This window comes from Protopterus annectens, chromosome 13.part0, assembly GCF_019279795.1.
Source record: "Protopterus annectens isolate FY-2018-M chromosome 13.part0, PAN1.0, whole genome shotgun sequence".
NCBI classification, from domain to species: Eukaryota; Metazoa; Chordata; order Ceratodontiformes; family Protopteridae; genus Protopterus; species Protopterus annectens.
Window position 1 is genome coordinate 766,076,263 of NC_056747.1, and position 20,961 is coordinate 766,097,223.

General features: G+C 36.4%; 1 protein-coding gene across 4 annotated transcripts in view; it reads left to right on the forward strand.

Moving 5' to 3' along the window:
- The window catches only part of EFCAB5 (EF-hand calcium binding domain 5), a 1,692,224-nt gene that overhangs the window by 1,216,684 nt on the left and 454,579 nt on the right, over positions 1-20,961 (forward strand). The window lies entirely within an intron of this gene.

Genomic DNA, 20,961 nt, shown 5'->3' on the forward strand with positions numbered 1-20,961 from the left:
GAAACCCAGACTATATAAAGACATTTTATTCAACCAATATTCCAGGGCACATAATCCCGCTCAATGTGGAATACTGGTGTAGAGAGAGACGTAACGTCCGGTGTACACATCAGCCAACTTAGCTCCAGTTGGGTGTCAGAGACAATATTCAGAAATTCTAACTCCTGACAATAAAAGCTTTAAATACATTGTAAGGTAAGCAGACAGGGGTTCAGTGAGGGAGCCTTTTCCAGAAACGATAGGTCTCCCTAGGGGTTTGTTGATGTCTTTATGAAGTTTTGGAAGAAGATAAAAATACTGTCATGAAGGATCTTTAACTTTTAAATAAAACATTGTACATTTATCTATTATACCTTCGCTAACTGCAGATTCCAAAAATATATTTATTTCATTTTTAAATCTGACTGTAGGATCATAGGGCATACAAGTGTAAAATCTGGAATCTTGTAGCTGTCTGTTAGCCTCCTCAACATACATGCAGTTATTCATTACAACTGTTGCACCACCTTTATCTGCTTGAATAATAACACCATTTTTGTTATTCCTTAACCTTACTAAAGCATACATTTCCCTTGATGTTAGATTAGAAGGAGAAATGTGTTTTTGATGATTCAAACCAAAATGTAGTGCTTTCAATATACATTTTTGAAACACCTCCACATTTTTATTCATAGGTGGAACAAAGGTGGACTTATAATATTTAAAACCACTACACTCATTATGCTCATTGTCCCATTCAGTATCCTGAAAATGTAATTTAAGGTCAAGCAGTCTACAGAAGGCATATAAGTATCTTCTGAAACAAAAAACCCAGGAATAAAGTTCAAGCCTTTACTGAGTATCACATAATCCGATTCGGACAAAACAGCCATTGAAATATTAATGACATTATTAGTAGAAATTATCTGGGTTTCAGAAAATTCAACATTGCTTCCAGAGAGCCATCTATGCCTGTTTTTAGATTTGTGTTTCCTGCCCCCCACTTTTGTTATGGATAAAAAGGGACTGAATCCAAATTATGTGATGATTTATCCTGTTCAGTATTACAAGATTTCTTACTGGCTGGTGACATCTGCTGTCTGTCAATTTATGTGTCAGTATAAGAGTTCGAATCCTCACCAGAAGTGTCACTTAACTGATTTTTTTTAAGAACTGACTTGTTCCTTTTTGTTTTTTGACCCATTGACAATAACTCTTTATGGACAAACGTAACATTGTTAGTGCTTTTTACATGTTCAGAGGGCTTCCCCAGTTTATAATCCCTCAAATCCCTGTGGAATTTCCAAATTTTCCTGTCTTTCAATTCCTGTTCAAACTGAAGCAACTCTTCCTTTAGTTTGTCAAAACATTTTTTATAGGTTGGTGAACCCTCAAAAGATTTAGCCTTTTCACAAATCTGAGTAACCTCAGATATATATGTATCTATTCTGCGTTCATAAAACTCATGTAAGGTTTTGACAAACTGTATGGAGGCTATTTGCTGAATCTCAGCCCAAGATATAAGTAATGTGTCATCAGGTTGGCCAACTAAAGGTTTTATACAAATTCTCAAGCCCCTTGGGGTGGTATCTTTCTCTCAATAGGCTTTGAAAAGCCTTAAATGCCAAACACATGATCTAAGATTTTTCATGTGTTTGCTGAGCTGGTCAAAAATAGAGACACATACTGTATCTGGACAAGAACTCTACCTGATCGGTAGTATTATGTGTATTCAAAAACGCCAACCACCTCCAAACACAAAGTTCACTAAACACAAAATTTCCGCTGTTCTGTCCAATAAAGGGTTTTCCTCCAACTGCAACAAATATTCCACCACCGATAGTGAAAGGAATATATTTATTGTTAAAACAGTTCAAACACAGTAATCAGCAGCAAACAACACCAGCAAAAAATCTTTGTTAATGTTCCAAATGAACCATTAGATTGAGCGCGCTTTCGTCCATAAACTACTGGACTTCATCAGAATCTAAACATTCCCTGACATGCAAACCTTAAATATGCATCTGAATATTTATTCAATTAACCATCAATTGATAATTGGTTCAAGTTAGCCTTTTTAAAGGCATATTGTGTGGTAAAGCAGTACATATTGCAATGTGAAATACGTAAAAAGTGTGTGTGCCAAGAAAAATATACACACAAATAATATATATACACATAAACAATATATAAAAAAATGAATAAGATTAAAAATAACTGTTGGTGTATCATTATTGGTAATCGTTCAGGTAAAATTGTTCAGATAAAATTGTTGTTATTAATGTATTGTGTTATACACAGTACATAAGGTTAAAATAGAAAGTAAAATATAAATATATGCACATATACAAATCAATTTATAAATACATATAAATAAATAAAATGACACAGCAATGAAAAACAGCAAAAAATAGCGTATACTAATTTATTATCCGCTTTCGTAACAAACTTCATCAGAATGAATACATATAACAAAAGCTTTCTCTTAAATACTACAATGAAACCAGGTGATTAATTAAACAATTAAATAATAAACTTTCCAAAACTAATTAAAAACAACTTAAATTTAAAAACAACAGAAAACATCAGTTAATTTAACCTTTTATAATTAATACCTAAGTGAAATGGGAATAAATTAAGCTTCCAACTTTGTTTATATTTAATCTACGCTGTTTTAAAAAACACTTAATGTTAATTGTCTCATTGAGACCTGGGGCTGTATCAGATTTTAATTTTATTTGCCAATGTGTTTCCCTTTGCAAAAGATAATTTTTAAAATCACCATCCCTCATGTCCTTCTGACCTACTTCAAGTATGGAAAATAAGAATTTACTAAAGGATGGACAAATCAATGAATGTTTAAACAGGGCGTTCTTTTCATCTTTATTTTTAATAGAATATAAATGTTCCCTAATTCGAATTTTGAGCTCCCTGGTGGTCATCCCTATGTAAAATGCAGTACAAGTTAAACATAGGGCGATGTAAATGACTCCACTAGTGTTACAGTTTACGTAACCTGGCACTTCCAAAGTCCTACTAAAGGTGCTAACTGAAATGTAGGGTCCTGTGGAAATAAAACGACAAATGTTGCATTGGTTACAAGTGTGCATACCCCTCTTATGGGACCCTAAGTTGGAAATCATATTCTGTTGAATTTCCAAAATCCGTTTTAGGTTAAGACCATTTTTTTGGACAAAAATAGGCTTTTCTCCCAAGGCATGGAAAATATCCTTGTTGCCCTTGATAATACCCCAGTTTTTCCTAATAATATTTTGGATATCCCGACAGTCTGAGCTCATTTCCAGGGAACAAATCAAATCAGCGTTCATCTTATTTTCAGTGTTGTTCCTAGGGGAAAAATCCACTTCGTCATTTTTAAGATTTAACAGTGGAAAATATTTATTGTCCCTTTTGGACCAGATGTCCGCCCTAGCACTGTCAAGGATGGATTGATCATATCCCCTTTTAATAAATAGGGAGGTGATAAAGGCAAATTCATTGGTCAAGTCCGCATCCTTAGAGGTCATGCGGCTTGCTCGGATGAATTGCCCTCTGGGGATGTTGTTAGTTATATGCTTGGGGTGCCCACTTTTATAATGTAAATATCCGTTGTTAAATGTCATTTTCCGATAAATGCAACTGTGAAGTCTATTCTCATCAAAATCCCATTTAAGTGAGATGTCCAAAAAGTTAACATTCAATTTACCCTTGGTAAATTTTAAATAGTCCGAAAACAAGTTGATGTCTTTATAAAAATCATTGACGGTACTGATGTCACCGTCGATTATAAAAAATAAATCATCCATAAATCGACAAAAAAACAAAATGTTGTATTTGTCAGCCAAGGTGGAAAAAAATTGTTTTTCCCACCAAGACATAACCAAATTAGCAAATGCTGGTGCTGCTGAGGAGCCCATGGCTACTCACAAAAAGAGAAATGTGGTGAAGGGGCAAATGATAAGGGCCTCTAGAATGACAAGTGACAGGGGAGAATTTATGGAAGAAATGAGGATAATCCAAAACTTATTTAGTGAAAGAGGTTATCCTGACAGTCTGATAAAGAAGGTTAAAAAAGAGGTCATGAAACAACGAAATATAAAATATAAGCCACTTTTGGGAAATACCTCTATGATAAGTATTAATGGAAATGAGTCTACTACTATTATTAATAATGATGAAAGTATGGTGGACACCCATGTAAGGACCATGCCCCGACTGACACTAACTTATTACTATGGTTTAGGATGGCTAAGAAAAGGTATTAACGAGGTATGGAATATTTTTTCTAGAATGACAAATAAGCCATCAATATTCCAACAACCATTAAAATTCTGTTACAGGAAAAACATAAACTTAAAGAAAATGTTTGAAACTAAGAAAAGTGCACATAACGAACAGGGAGCACAATCCAAGTCAGGTACATTTAAGTGTGGAAGGTGTGCACAATGTTCCTTTTTGACAGGTAGTAAGGAATTATGGTTGAAAAGTACAGGACACAAATTTAAAAGTAACAAATACCATAGTTGTTATACTAAGGGGGTAGTATACCTGGCATACTGTTTGGAATGCTGGGCATACTACGTGGGGAAAACCGAAAGACAATTAAGATCTAGAATATATGAACATATGAGGGATATAACAAAGAAAAATGAAAAAAACGCTTTATATAGACATGTCAGTAAATGCAAAAATGCCAACATTAAGTTTTGGGTATTGGAAGAAGTGAAGGTCTGTGACAGAGGGGGAGACTGGGAAACATTTTTGGAATACAGGGAACTTATTTGGCAGATGAGATTGGATGTATGCTGCCATAAGGGCCTGAATGACCATTTATCGATAAAACCAGTTCTCAAACTGCTAGCCAGTAACCCCAAACAGAGTATGTAAAAATCATGCAAAAATCATGATATTATTATATATAATAACATTAATTAGATTTACCTATTATTATTACCCACAATCTATTCATGTATATTTATGTATTCATATACATTTTTATATATTTATATATATTTATATGTTAACTTATTTATTTATATGTATTTATAAATTGATTTGTATATGTGCATATATTTATATTTTACTTTCCATTTTAACCTTATGTACTGTGTATAACACAATACATTAATAACAACAATTTTATCTGAATAATTATACTTGAATGATTACTAATAATGATACACCAACAGTTATTTTTAATTTATTTTTAATCTTATATTTATATATTGTTTATGTGTATATATATTACCTGTGTGTATATTTTTCCTGGCACACACACTTTTTACGTACTTCACATTGCAATATGTACTGCTTCACCACACAATATGCCTTTAAGAAGGTTAACTTGAACCAATTATCAATTGATGGTTAATTGAATAAATATTCAGATGTATATTTAAGGTTTGCATGTCAGGGAATGTTTAGATTCTGATGAAGTCCAGTAGTTTATGGACGAAAGCGCGCTCAATCTAATGGTTCATTTGGAACATTAACAAAGATTTTTGCTGGTGTTGTTTGCTGCTGATTACTGTGTTTGAACTGTTTTAACAATAAATATATTCCTTTCACTATCGGTGGTGGAATATTTGTTGCAGTTGGAGGAAAACCCTTTATTGGACAGAACAGTGGATATTTTGTGTTTAGTGAACTTAGTATTATGTGTATTCCCAATCCCAAATACTTGAATGTCTTCTTTGTCTGCTGACAACCCCTTCAGAATAGTAATTAGATCCATGTTAGAATATGCAAAATGCTAACAGTAAAATTATCTAACAAAATGGTTGCAGAACCCTATTGCTCAAACATAAATGTAGAATATAAGGGACAAAAAATAATCCTATGACTGTCAAAAACATACAGTGGATTAACAAACACCAGCACCCAAATACTAAACAGATGAGTAGTCAGTCAAACAGTGTGTGACATAATCACATATTAATATATCACTAATACAAGCCCCCAAAAAATGTTTTGTTGTTCAGGCATCAATTTATATGATTAATGCATATATTAAATACAATTCAAAGCTGAAAATGTGAAATGAAACAAATTGTCTTTTTTTCGGTCCCAAAAGAGTTCTTACTGCTCGTAAAAAAAAAAAAAAAAAAAAAAGACAGTTTCACCAAATAGTAAATATCTTTTTTCTGTCCAAAAGAGTTCTTACTGCCCATAAAAAACAGTTTCAGCAAATAAAAAGTAAAAATCATTACATAAGGGTGTCGGCCAAACAAGAATGACTTAGTGTCAAAAATGAACAAGCCCAAATCAACCAGCTGTTGGAAAGAGCTATAGCAAATGTTAAACAATAGATCAGATGGTATTCACCTCTTCCAGTATAAAAGAAACACACAATAGCTTTTGCTGACTTTCAGGCATGGGGCGATGTTAAAAACAGTCAGCATACACCAAAATATGGACGGTATTCACCTCTTCCGATGTTTGAAATAATTAAAACATGTCGTCTCAAGCATCGCCCAAAAGTAATCCAAATTTTGAAGAATGGATGGTATTCACCTCTTCCGACCCTTGTAGTAGCTAAAACCAAAAGAAAAATAGAGCAATTCCACCAAGGCACGACTCCACTGGTATTTTCCACATGAACAAGCTTTATTGAAACACAGTTTCTTCAGAATAAAACCATAAACACTGTCGAGTCGAGGTCAACGGGGCCGATAGCGCTACTGGAGGCTTCGGCACCGAAGGCTCTACCATCATCGGTTCTTCGATTCCTAGCTCCGATGACTCGACGGGTCTCGGAGGAGGAAGTGTCGAGGGGACAGGAATAGTCTCGAGTTTCGAAACCAGCTGGGACGAAACCTCGATTAGTTTGGACAGAGCCGAGTTCTCCATAAGCTTTCTGTACCACTCGGTCAACATCGGAGTCGGAAAGCGGCCTCGAAGAACGGGTCGAAGGGGCCGAAGCCGTCACCGAGCGAAGGATAGAAGGCGGTGGTACCTCTGACACCTGAGTCTCGATCAGAGATAAACACTCGACGCCTGGCACCGAGGTCATAGGAGCCGGCGTCCGAATCTGGAAAGTGGTGCTCGGAGCCGATAACTTGGGCTCTGACACTCTTGAAGACTTCGACCCCTTCGAAGACTTGGATACTTGTTCAGCCTTGTCCAGGGCCTCTTGAAATTTGGGTTTAAGCAACCCTCTGTCAACCAACTTCCTGCGTCTTTCCAGCATGACCCTTCCACTAAAGGAATGACAAATGGAACAGTCTTACTGCAAGTGGAGAGGGCCAAGACAGTAGACTCAGGATGAGTGGTTATCAGTAATGGACATCTTCTGTCCGCACTATCTCTTAAGGCCTGATTTGGCTTTCTCTGACATTTTGAATATATAGTACATGTCCAAAAACACAGCACACTTAAAGAAACACACTATATAAATCTATGTGTAAAAATTTAAAAGTCTAGAATAATAATAATAATTATAATAAACCAACAGTTTAATTCTAACCTAGTATATTATAGAAAATCCAAAACACAGCACACTATAATATATATATATATATATATATATATATATATATATATATATATATGGGTCCCTATCTAATCGTCGACAATTCATTTCACTGACACTCATTTCGTCGACAGTTCATTTCGTCGACAGAAAGATGTGCCCCCTTCCCCAATGTTAGGTGGGGGGCTGTGCCCCCCACACCCCCCCTAACTATATATATCAACTCCAGGGTTGCACAACATTGGGGAAGGGGGCACATCTTTCTGTCGACCAAATGAACTGTCGATTTAAATGAGTGTCAGTGAAATGAATTGTCGACGATTAGATAGGGGCCCATATATATATATATATATATATATATATATATATATATATAAGAAGAGTTAAGGCAAAAATTTACAAAGAATTATGTAAAATACTGTCAATCCTGACGGAAAAAAATGCAGGCCTTAACTAGTAAAAATCTAATCTACCTAAATACACTCTCAAATAACACTGCTATACTATATTACTTATTTTAAACACTAAGAATTAACTATAAGTCTACTAAATGAAAAGATATAGAAAAAATATAGAAAAATATATACTGGCCCGAGCCTCTCATATGCGATCTGCTGCTAACGGCAAACTAGATCTGAGGGTTAGCACCTGAGGATCATGGGATATTACTGTGCCTCGAGCTTTCTCGAAGATGCGGAGCTGGTGATGCGGCCGACTCGGAGCCGAGGATCGGCTCTGAACCCGTGTGTAAGAACAAACAGCGAGATTGAACAATTTCACATTTAATCATTAATTAAACAATGAGGTTGGCATAATGGTTAAGGTGTTTACCTTACATACACAAGGTGCAGGGTTTGATTCTCACATGGGATAATTGGCTAGGCTTAAAATGGCCCACAAGGGCAGTTAGCCTAGTACTAATATATGAAACTATGAACCTAATTATAAGTGTTCATTTAGACCAGGTGGAAATAGTCTCCCCAGTTTCACGATCCATGATTTTTATTTAACAATTTATGCCAACCTGTTTTAAAGGAACTGTGCCCCATAATTCTGTCAATAATAATAAATTTGAGCTGTATACAAGAGAACAAAAACCAAGGATGCACCAACAGCTATGTAGAAATCCAAAAATTATCAGCAAACAAATCCAAAACGACAACAGCCAACGATATATTCCACTTTTTATTGACAGGAACAGAATAAAATAGTAAGCGCTTTCACATCCTATGATGCTTCTTCAGACTTCAATACCATTCAGTGAAAAGCCACTCTTTAAATACAGCTTCTTTGCACAGCTTAATCACATAACAAGCAATTACCTATTCATGTTTAAAGTGCCTGTGCCTAAAGAATTCAGTAGTACTTTAAAAGTTGATCACTTAACCCAGCATTATGTGCATATCAAAGTGCAGTTGAAATAACTTTATAAAAGTGTTGTTTCAGCATTATTCATAAAACACATAAAAGCCACTCTTTAGATGCAGCTTCTTTGCACAACATAATCTCATGTCAAGCAGTTGACTAATCATATCTAAAGTGCCTGTGCCTAAAGAATTCAATGGTGCTTTAAAAGTTAGTCACTCAGTACAATATTATATGCATAACATAATGAAAATGTGTATTACATCCTTTGAAGTCTTCTTCTGAAAACTCCATTGAACTTATTGACCAAGTTTATAAAGTTCTGTCTATGTAAATTGGCTTATTAAAAATATATAAAAAAATAAAATAGAAAAAACTATGATGTCTAGTAAAAAATATATATGCCAGTTTTAAAATGTCTCACTAAAAAAACATATAAAAAATCAATGTTTTTAGCAAGCTTATTGTGTCCATATACAAAGCTTCAGTGTTTAAGTGGTCTGGCTGCTAGGAATGGTTTTAGTGAGATCTTCTCATTTAGACCATGTTTATGGGCTTGCAGCCTAAGGATCCACTTGTTTTCTACTTCCTCTGTTCTATTTTTGGGGTTCCCCAACCTACTTGTCCTATTCACTTTTTCCAACACCCTAAATCTAAAACAATGCATTAGACCATTCTCTATTACATGTCGTGCCAATGCATTGGTGGTATTTTCCTTGTTTATAGAATAGATGTGCTCTCTTATGCGTTCACGTAACGTTCTGTTGGTTTTTCCAACATAAAACGTTTTGCATAACTGACATTGTGCCAAATAGACCACATCTGTGGTTTTGCAATTGGCAAAGCCTTTAAATCTATATGTATGCCCTGTATAAGGGTGTATGAAAGTTGCTTCTTCCGCTATGTATTTACATTGATTGCATGCATTACAGGGAAAGTGCCTTCCTTCGATGTCAAAGTAGGGCCCCTATGCATTTGTTCATAGCATAGAAGCCTATTCAATGATTTCATGTTTCTATAACCTATACTCGGCTTCTCGCTCACTAAGTTCCTAATTTTGTCATCGGCTTTCAATAATCTCCAATTGTCCTCCAAAATTTGTTTTATATGTGTGTTTCTATTGGTGAAAGGAATTACTAACCTATTTTTGATTTCAGTATTGCTAGTGGTATTCTCATACCTAAAATCATTGTCCCTGTTAAAAAACGGGGTACCTTTAACCGGCTCTATGTATATTGCCCATCTTAATGGCTTTCTGCACCTCAGTTTTTTTGTATCCTCTAGAGACAAAGTTATCTAGCAGTCTACTTTGCTGCTGATGGTAAGTTGTGTCTTGCGTGGTTAGTCTCGATGCTCTAAGGACTTGGTTCTGTACTATGTTGGAATGTATATGTCTGGGATGCATGCTGTTTCGATGTAGAAGGCTATTCTTCCAACAGGACTTCCTATGTAAATCTGTATCAATCCCATTGTTGCCCTTAGTTAACATTACATCCAAAAATTCTATCATCTGATGTGAATATGAACATTCAAAAATCAAGAAATTGGTCGTGCCATTGATATATTCAACAAATTCCATCAGCTGTTGTTCAGTCCCCCCCCATACAATAAAAACATCATCCACAAATCTATTGTAGTGTTTGAGACAATGGACATATATCAAATTCTTTAGTACATATGTTGTTTCCCAAAATGCCAATACCAGATTGGCATAAGAATTGGCACAGGGAGTGCCCATGGCTACTCCCTTTTTCTGTAGATAGTAGCCATCATTGTATAACAGAACATTGTTTTCAAGCACTATGTCCAATAATGTCATCCAACAGATGACATTGCTGTTTGTAATGTGGTTCTCAAGCAAAAACAGCCTAACATATTCTATTCCTATAGTGTTAGGAATGGATGTAAATAGCGATTTTACATCAAGTGTAACAAATAAATCATCCTTTCCAATTGGTGTAGCTCTATTGAGACTTGCTAGATTCTCAAGGAAATGTTGAGTGTCCTTGAGTATGTGGCTGGTGTTGTTAACTATTGGCTTAAATTTTTTATCTAAGTATATAGATAGAGGTTCTGTCAGCCAGCCTTTGCTTGAGACTATCGGTCTCAATGGGGAGTCTGACGGTTGTTTGTGGATCTTTGGTAACCCTCTAAAGGTGGGAACTAGGGGATTTTCTACTATAAAGTATTTATACATCTCAATATCAATGACATTACTTAATAGAAGATCATACAGGTGACCATGTACATCCTTGATTATTTTGTTTAATGAACTTCCATCTAGTGGATGATAAGTGTCTCTGTCTGATAACAGAGACTCTATTTTACTGACATACATCCCTCTATCCATCACAACAATAGCTCCCCCCTTGTCCGCTTTTCTTATTATTATGTCTTCATTCTTCTGCAGACAAAACACTGCTTCTCTTTCATCCCTAGTCATATTAAAAAAATCAGGTTTCACATCATTCCTGCTATATAGTTCATATAAGTCACTTTCACAGGCCCGTTCAAATGCCTCAAGCATCGGATGTTGTGGAGGCACAAATGTTGATGGTTTCCTGAAAATGTTAATGTTGCCATTGTCGGCATTACTTGTGGCCTCTCCAAATAACATTTTAAGGCCTATATTTCTTGTAAATAACTTTGTCTACAATTATGTCAGCTACATCTACAAAGCCAGATGGTATGAAACCCAGGCCCTTGTTTAATACTGAAAGTTCAATTTCGCTTAAAACATACCTAGAAATGTTGAAGACTAGGTCATGCTGATGGGTTTCAAGGCCTTCCTCTGTTGCTCGTAGATCTCTTCAGTGCTTTTCCTTTTCTTCCTCTGATTGTAAGGAGACCAAGTCCGTTTGTCTATGGGCTTGATGGGAAGCGGAAAAGATGGAAACCCTTCAGATGAAACCCCTTCGGATTCTAAAAACACCTTGTCTTCTCTAACATCTGATTGTAGTTCCACTGTCGGTTGTTTGGCACGAACATCTCTATTTGCAGTGTTCATTGTTGAGGGGGGGGGGTGGTGTGTGTGGATGAATGTTTCTCACCCTCTGAGTGTATTAGGGCCTCGATAGAAAACTGTCGCTTATTCCCAATGAATTTGTTTGTTTTGGAGCCCATGTTCGAGTTCAGCGTAGTAGAAGATTGCATGTTGGGTTTCTCAACGGACCCTGTTGTGTGCATAGTAATGGATTTCTGAGCATTCATTGAACCTTTGTCGGATGACAAAAGCGGAGGGGGTTTGTTTGTGTTGGCATCCTGTGGTGCCCGATTGGGAATCCTCTCTCTCGGCCAAGAGAAGACTTGGCCTTTCTGGAAATCCATAAAGTCCCTCTCCAGTTTTTTCTTTTTGTCTTGCATTGATCTGCTCTCCAAAGAAGAGAGCATAGTTTTTAAGTCATTCCGTAAAATCTCCATTTCTTGAACATTAAGTATAGTGCTCAGTTCTGTCTCTATGGCATTAATTTCAGCCATCAGCGCTTTTTCCACAATATTATACTGCTCAATTAATATCGAAATGTATGAAAAACTAGTGTCAAGATTTAATTTTTGCCATTTGGCAAGTAATTCAGGATACGCTGTGCCGAACGTCGGCATCTTCAAAACTCTTAGACCTCTAGGGACAAGTCTAAAATTAAGACACGCCTCCATATGCAGCTTCTGCCATTGAGTTTCTTTTACTGCTAATAATAAATTTGAGTTTGTTAATCCATTGTAAGTTTTTGACAGTCATAGGATTATTTTTTGTCCCTTATGTTCTACATTTATGTTTGAACAATAGGGTTCTGCAACCATCATGTTAGTTAGCTAATTTTACTGTTAGCATTTTGCATATTCTAACATGGATCTAATTACTATTCTGAAGGGGTTGTCAGCAGACAAAGAAGACATTCAAGTATTTGGGATTGGGAATGCACATAATACTACTAGGTAGAATCTTGTTCAGATACAGTATGTGTCTCTATTTTTGACCAGCTCAGCAAACACGTGAAAAATCTTAGATCGTGTGGTTGGCATTTAAGGCTTTTCAAAGCCTATTTAGAGAAAGATACCACCCCAAGGGGCTTGAGAATTAGTATAAAACCTTTAGTTGGCTAACCTGATGACACATTACTTATATCTTTATTCAGAAAAAAGCCTCCATACAGTTTGTCAAAAACTTACATGAGTTTTATGAATGCAGAACAGATGCATATATATCGGAGGTTACTCGGATTTGTGAAAGGTTAAATCTTTTGAGGGTTCACCAACCTATAAAAATGTTTTGACAAACTAAGGGAAGAGTTGCTTCAGTTTGAACAGAAATTGAGAGACAGGAAAATTCAGAAATTCCACAGGGATTTGAGGGATTATAAAATGGGGAAGCCCTTTGAACTTGTAAAAAGCACTAAAAATGTTAAGTTTGTCCAAAAAGAGTGATTTCCAATGGGTCAAAAGCCAAAAAGGAACAAGTCAATTCTTAAAAAATCAATTAGTGACACTTCTGGTGAGGATTCATCCACTTATACTGACACATAAATTGACAGATAGCAGACGTCACCAGCCAGTAAGAAATCTTGTAATACTGAACAGGATAAATCGTCACATAATTTGGATTCAGTCCCTTTATCCATAACAAAAGGAGGAGGGGGGACAGGAAACACAAATGTAAAAACAGGCATAGATGGCTCTCTGGAAGCAATGTTGAATTTTCTGAAACCCAGGTAATTTCTACTAATAATATCATTAATATTTCATCGGCTGTTTTATCCGAATCGGATTTTGTGATACTCAATAAAGGTTTGAACTTTATCCCTGGGTTTTTTGTTTCGGAAGTTACTTTTGTTGAGGATTTATATGCCTTCTGTAGACTGCTTGACCTTAAATTACATTTTCAGGATACTGAATGGGACAATGAGCATAATGAGTGTAGTGGCTTTAAGTACTCCAAGTCCACCTTTGTTCCACCTATGAATAAAAGAGTGGAGGTGTTTCAAAAATGTATATTGAAAGCACTGCATTTTGGTTTGAATCGTCAGAAACACATTTCTCCTTCTAATCTGAAAAATGGTTGCTTTAATAAGGTTAAGGAATAAAATAATATTTTTATTATTCAAGCAGATAAAGGCAGTGCCATAGTTGTAATGAATAAGTCCATGTATGTTGAGGAGGCTAACAGACAGCTACAAAATGCTAGATTTTACACTTGTATGCCCTATGATCCTACAGTCAGATTTAAAAATGAAATGGATATAGTTTTGGAATCTGCAGTTAGCGAAGGTATAATAGATAAATGTACAATGTGTCATTTAAAAGTTAAAGATCCCTCATCACAGTATTTTTATCTTCTTCCAAAAATTCATAAAGACAACAACAAACACGCAGGGAGACCTATCGTTTCTGGAAAAGGCTCCCTCACTGAACCCCTGTCTGCTTACCTTACTGTGTATTTAAAGCCTTTATTATCAGGAGTTAGAGCAAGGATACAGGACACAATAGAATATTGTCTCTGACACCCAACTGGAGCCAAGTTGGTTGATGTGTACACTGTACATTACGTCTCTCTACACCAGTATTCCACATTGGGTGGGATTATCTGCCCTGGAATATTGGTTGAATAAAATGTCTTTATATAGTCCAGGTTTCAACACTTTCCTTGTGTATTTGGCAGAGCAGGTCCTGTCCAAAAATGTATACTATTTTAACAGCAAATGTTATTTACATTTGAAAGTTACAGCTATGGGTGCATCTTTTGTACCCATATATGCTGATCTGTTCATGGGTTATCTTGAACAGATTATCATATATGACAGTAATCATAACATTTTTCTTGAGGAAATAGATATTTGGTGGAGGTTTTTGGATGACTGCTGGATGGTATGGAAATCGGACATTATATATCTACAGGAATTTGTCCAGTATTTGAATGAAAGTAAATGGGACATAAGATTTGCAGTTAATTATGATGTGACATCCATTTCTTTTCTGGATGTAACCATACACAAACAACTTGATGGTACTTTATCCAGTTCATTATATAGGAAACCCCATCATTCAAATACATTACTACACGCCTCCAGCTGTCATCCTAAACACATTGTTACTAATATTCCCAAGTCACAATTTATGAGGATACATAGGATCTGCTCTAGCACCGATAACTACAAATACTTTGATCAGGATTTAATTAACCATTTCAGGGAATGTGGGAATCCCATGGCTAAGGTAATGCAGACCAGTAGAGAGGTTCAACAGCTTTCCAGAAATGATTTACTCACATATAAGAAACATCAGTTTCAGAAGGATAATGAAATGAGGCTCACCACTACTTATGGTAGAAATACCCATGAATTTTTGGACATAGTGCAAACAGCACTGGGATATTCTTTTGGCTGATGATAAATTGTGACATGTCAGGGGATAAATGTTCATTTTCTTTTCGTAGAAGTAAAACTGGGGAGTCACTTTAGCTATTATAAATGATTTATGCCTATGGAACATTCTATACAGGCTACACTGGATGGGACGAAAGTTATGGGATGTTACCCTGGTGGACACTGCTCTTTTTGCAAACAAATTTTTCAGATTAAGTAATTTTCTAGTAAAAACACTCCTAAAGTTTTTTCTATTAATGTTTTTGCCAATTGTAGCAGTGATTGGGCCATTTACCTTGCAATTTGCTCGTGTTCAGCTTTTTATGTTGGCCAAACTTCTAGACCCATTAAAATTCTTATTTCAGAACATCTTAGCAATATCAGAAATAAATATTTGACTAACGCTTTATATAAACATACCATTTCTCACAAGACAGCTGTTTTCAAATTTATTATTATTGACAGAATTATGGGGCACAAATCCTTTAAAATAGGTTGGCATAATAAAAAAGAAACATCATAGATTGTGAAACTGGGGGGACTGTTTCCACCTGGTCTAAATGAACACTTATAATTGTTTAATTAATGATTAATTAATGTTTTTTGGTTTTGTATAAAATCAGGTGGTTGACTACAGACTTGAGTTACACATTGAAAAAGGCCACTGGGCCAAAACCGGTTTGTTTTTTATGTCTTGTGTTGTCACATATTAAATATTTCTATCTCCAGTTGGGTGTTGGCTTTTTGTGATTGCTTATTTTATTTTGAGCCTGGGCACCTGACATCCTTGCAGAGTTCTTGGTTGCGGTTGTTCTTGTTTGCCATCTTGAGTCCTCAAGAGTGGCCCATGAACCAGTCATTAGCAAACAAGATTTTCAGGTGCCTAGGGCCAACCTTCCTACCATCTTTTTGCCTCCCTCCTAAACAACAAATGCAGCAGGTACTTTGCTTAGATCCCCCTGAAGGGGGATTCTCCCAGGGATGCTCTGGTCCACGTTTGGCCCCCGGGTCTCCTGTATGCCTTTCTTCTGATCCCTCTGATACCCAAAGTCCTACAGAAAGCCAGCAGGTTGAAGACCAGTCTTATCCTCATTGACCCCCACTGGCCTCGTCAGGTATGGTTCCCCTTTCTGCTGTCTCACAGCAAATAACCTCCATGGATATTGGATCCCACACAGGATCTCTTTTCACACCCAGTGGAATATCAGATTCCCAACCTCTGGTCCCTCAAACTAACCGCTTGGTTTCTCTACTTCCAGTAATTTTGGTAAAGTCCAGGCTCCTCTCCTGTCTGTGACATTATTCTTGCTACTCAAAAGCCATCCACCAAGAAGGTATATTGTAGCAAGTGGAAAAGGTTTTCCCTCTGGGCATCCCAGAGGAATATAGATCCCTTTTCTGCCTCAGTCTTGGATATCCTCATGTTTCTTTTTCATGAGGGAGTGAGTTTTTCCACAATTAAGGTACAACTTGTGGTCATCTCTAACTTATGTTGGGAAGGGATTTGGTTCCTCCTCTGCCTTTTCTTCTTCCAAACGTTATCAGGCTTTCTTAAAAGGAGTTTTTCACCTGAGACCTCCAATCAAGGATGCTTGTCCACCTTGGGGTATTACTTTAGTTTTACAGGGTCTCACCCAAAAACCCTTTGGACCTACTGGTTCTTGCGAGCTGTCGTACTTGTCTTGGAAGACTGTCTTCCTTGTGCCTATCATGTCAGCCAAGAGAATTTTGGAATTGCAGGCTTTGTCTTCCAAATCTCCTTACATAACCTTCTTTAAGGTTAGAGTTTCTCTCAGAACAAATCCTTCCTTCATTCCTAAGGTTGCTTCGGGGGTTAACATGAATCAGGCCCTTCATTTACCTGTGTTCTTCCCTAATTATTCTAACAAAGGTGAATATCTCTTACATTCTTTGGATGTTCACAGACAGTTACGTTTCTACCTACATAGGACTAGACCTCATAGAAAGTCAGTTCAACTGTTCATTGCCTTTTCCCCTAACAGATTGGGGCAAGCAGTCTCTAAGGTTACTTTGGCAAGGTGAATTATGGAATGTGTTTCTACGGTTTACTCCCAACAAAGCAAACACCTTCCCTGTCTGATTAGAGCCCACTCAACTAGATCTCTGCTAGAACTCCTGTTGATGAGATCTGTGCTGCAGCTACTTGGTCCAGAAGTCACACCTTTATATCTTATTACAAGCTATTGTTTCCGGGAACAGGGCATCCTTTGGTACTACAATGCTCAGGCATAATCTTCCTTGAGGTCCTTCCAGAGTTTGTGTAGCTGGGGACTCTGACCTATTTGTGATGCATAATGAAATGGACATCATCAGATTAGAAGTTATGTACTTACCATAACTTGGTATCTGTGTTGTCCAACTTCATTATACATCACTTCTCAACCTCTGTACTCCTTCCTTGTACAGCTTAGAGTAACCTAGAGGACTAAGGAACCCACTGGCTCCTAGTTTGGACTTTGTTAGGACTTTTGTCTCTGTTTCTTTCTTATCTTGGGAATGTCCACCTTATGATTAGGGCAGCAAACTCGATCTGAGGGTTTGTTAGTGAGTGAGGCATTATGGGGGGGGGAGTTTATGGCTCAGATCGTATGTCTGAGAAATGGCCGGTTTGGATCTGAGGATGGATCCGAAGACCCATTCATGATGCAAAATGAATTTGGACAACACAGATACCAAGTTATGGTAAGTACATAACTTCTAATTTAGGTCATAAAGATTGTATCTCGCAGGTCTCAATGCAGCCAGAGACAAAAAGTCTGTACTAGAAAGCCTTCCATATTGTCCTGGGGGGGGTGAACTAATTGCTACTTGGGAAGGGTGGAAGTTTGAAATTGTTTTATGACTTCCAGAAGCTGCAACAGATCTTAGCAAAGCTATAGATGTGTAAGGTAACACGTGTGCTAAATTCTGGCAGCCTCTAGTAAAGGGGATAACATGGAACCAAAATCAGGTTACCAGATGTGATATGATGTTTTAATAGTAGATGAGATAGAAGTCTCAGAGTAGTCTGTTTTTGAAACCAGACCAAGAAAAAAGACCACTCACTTGCCTTGCTCTAGTAAGTGAACTAGGGAATACTAATTCTTTAGATCAGTCAGGAAAATATAGTGAGATTAGCTAAGTACTGTTTTTCTGCATCTGTGTGAATCTGTTCATCTGTGTTATTTTAATATTTCCTGTGACTGAAACTCTGATGTTTATTGTAAATAGATATTTAGAATTGTCATGTTCTTTCATTATTTATTATTAAATATATTTAAACGTTTCATTGTGGCTGACTATTAAAACATATACATTTAATTCAGTTACAGTAATATATGTATGTTTCTTTTCATTCCAGCAGAGTACACTGTTGATACATTTTAACCCAAGCAAACCTCACAAATGCATTTTAGGCACAAGCATCTGTACAAATCAGTTTTGATATATAAATAACATATAATTTACAAAATTCCAGCTAACTGTGCTGGTATAACTCATACATCCACTGCCCTACATCTTCTGGCATGGCTGACAGTACTTCCTGTTGTCACAATGGGGACATGATCAAATAAAGTACTTAGGAATATGGGTTAAATAGGATTCTGTTATGGCAACTACGGATATGTGGGAAGAGACTAAACAAAAGATAATTAAAAAAAAAACTGAGAAACTGGAAGCTCTGTTTTATGGATATAGACAGCAAGATACAAAGAGTGAAAATGTTTTTAGTCCCTTTAGTTTTATGCACAGGTCAGGCATATATTTTTATCAACCAGAGGAGAAGTTGTGGATAGCAATTAATAACAAGTTGAAGGTTTTTATCTGGGAGGGGGAGAGGGCAAGAGTCAAGTGGGATAAGTTAATGTTTCCAATAGAAAAAGGTGGTTTGGGATTACCTGATTTGAATGGGGTATTTTATAGCGACACAATTAAGGCTCCTATACATTGCACAAATAGAAAGCTATAATTCAAAGTGGAAAGGGATGACAATGAAACAGGATGACAATGAAACGGGGAAGCTCATGAAATAAGGAGAGACTGGGATTTTGGATGCAGATCCTAAAGGAGAATAACAATCGCCATATAGAATATTATATTAATAAACTAGCAAAAAGTGTTCTAAGAAGTAACCGAACATGGTAATGGACTGATGATTGGACATTTGAACACAAAATGTCCCCATTAAAAATTTTGTTTTGTTCATCGAGGCTATGGACATGATTGGCTAACCAACATAGAATGAGAAGTTTTATTGCTTAGAGGCCAGAAGAATAAACCTATCTTGTTCAAGAGTTTTTCTGCATCTATATTAGATAGGAGTGACACACACCCTGTAAAACAAACTGACAGCATTTGTTACAGGGGAGCTTTTCCCATTCCTATTGGAGTTGACATGCCGCTGATTAGAAATATTCTAACAGGCAACTGGGCAACCATGATTTAGCTAAGATTCTAGGGGATGAACCTCTGTTCACCTATAAGAGGTCTCACAACTTAAAATTCCTCTTGGAAAACCACATGTCCTCTTGTTCATTGAGTCATAGTGTATTAGGGACTTACAATTGCGGCAAATGTTAGCAATGTTGGTACATTTGTAATTCTTCTAATGTACATGTCAAGTCCCTTAGTTTGGACATTTGGGCTAAAAACAAATATGACTGCAATTCTAAATGTGCCATTTATTTTGCTTTATGTGAATCCTGTCCTAGCTTTTATGTTGAGAAGACTTATGAGATTGTCCCAGAGAATTTATGAACACACTTTAGCAATCAAAAACACAGAGCAGAACAGTGTTTTAGCAAAACATTCTTTATGTTGCACAAATTTCAAAAACATTTTCTTTTTTTGTCCTTGATTCTGTTAGCATTTATGATATTTCTGGGACCTACAGTGTTGTTTTAGAATGTCGTGAATCTATATGGCAGATTAGACTGACAGCTGATTATGATACTGGACTTAATGAGACTATAAATATAGAATGTTTTCTACTAGCTCACAAATTTTAGTGAATTGGTTTCTTACATTTGTAGTGATGTTAATTTTTCACTTTAAGTAATGTTTTAACACCATACCTGCAAGGAAACAGCTACCTGATCATTGATTGTTATTGGTTTTACATAGTCATGTGTTTTTTAGCACCCTTTTCAAACTGCTGCTTATGTATGTTTTTAAGTTTCTGAAGATCTTTGCTATTGATTAAAGAACGAAAGCGCTAAACATTGTCAATGACTCTGTCATTGTGGTCTAGAGTAGAACTTTTCTTCATTTGCTGCTTTTTGTTCTATGCCTCTGGAGTTCCAGGAATGGAGAAAGGAGATTCTGCCAACAGGGGTGACTGCAATTAGGGGTACAGAGAATAGGCAAGAGGGGGCTGGAATTTTCTGGAGAAAACTGGTAAAGGAACCAAGGTAATGGGAACAAATAATTTAGAGAGGGAAAGGTAAAAGAATGGGAAGAGGCCAAGAATATATTTGGACTGCAGGCTAGAAGACTGCCTTCCCTATCAAGGACTGATATCAGAGTATTGACAAACGTTAAGGAATAAGAGGGATCCTAAGTGAAAGACCACCATTGGTAGAATTTGTAATAGAAGCTTGAACAAAAGCTGTGTTAAAGGGATAATTAGTAGGGCATATAACATACTGCGTAATAACTAAAGGAATCAATCAGGAGGTTAGAAAGGATTGAGAAGAGGTAAATTGGATAAGGATTTCACAAATGGTGTGATAGATGTATGGCTATTAATATGCAATAAAGTCTAGAAAATTTAGATTTAGGATTTTTGCT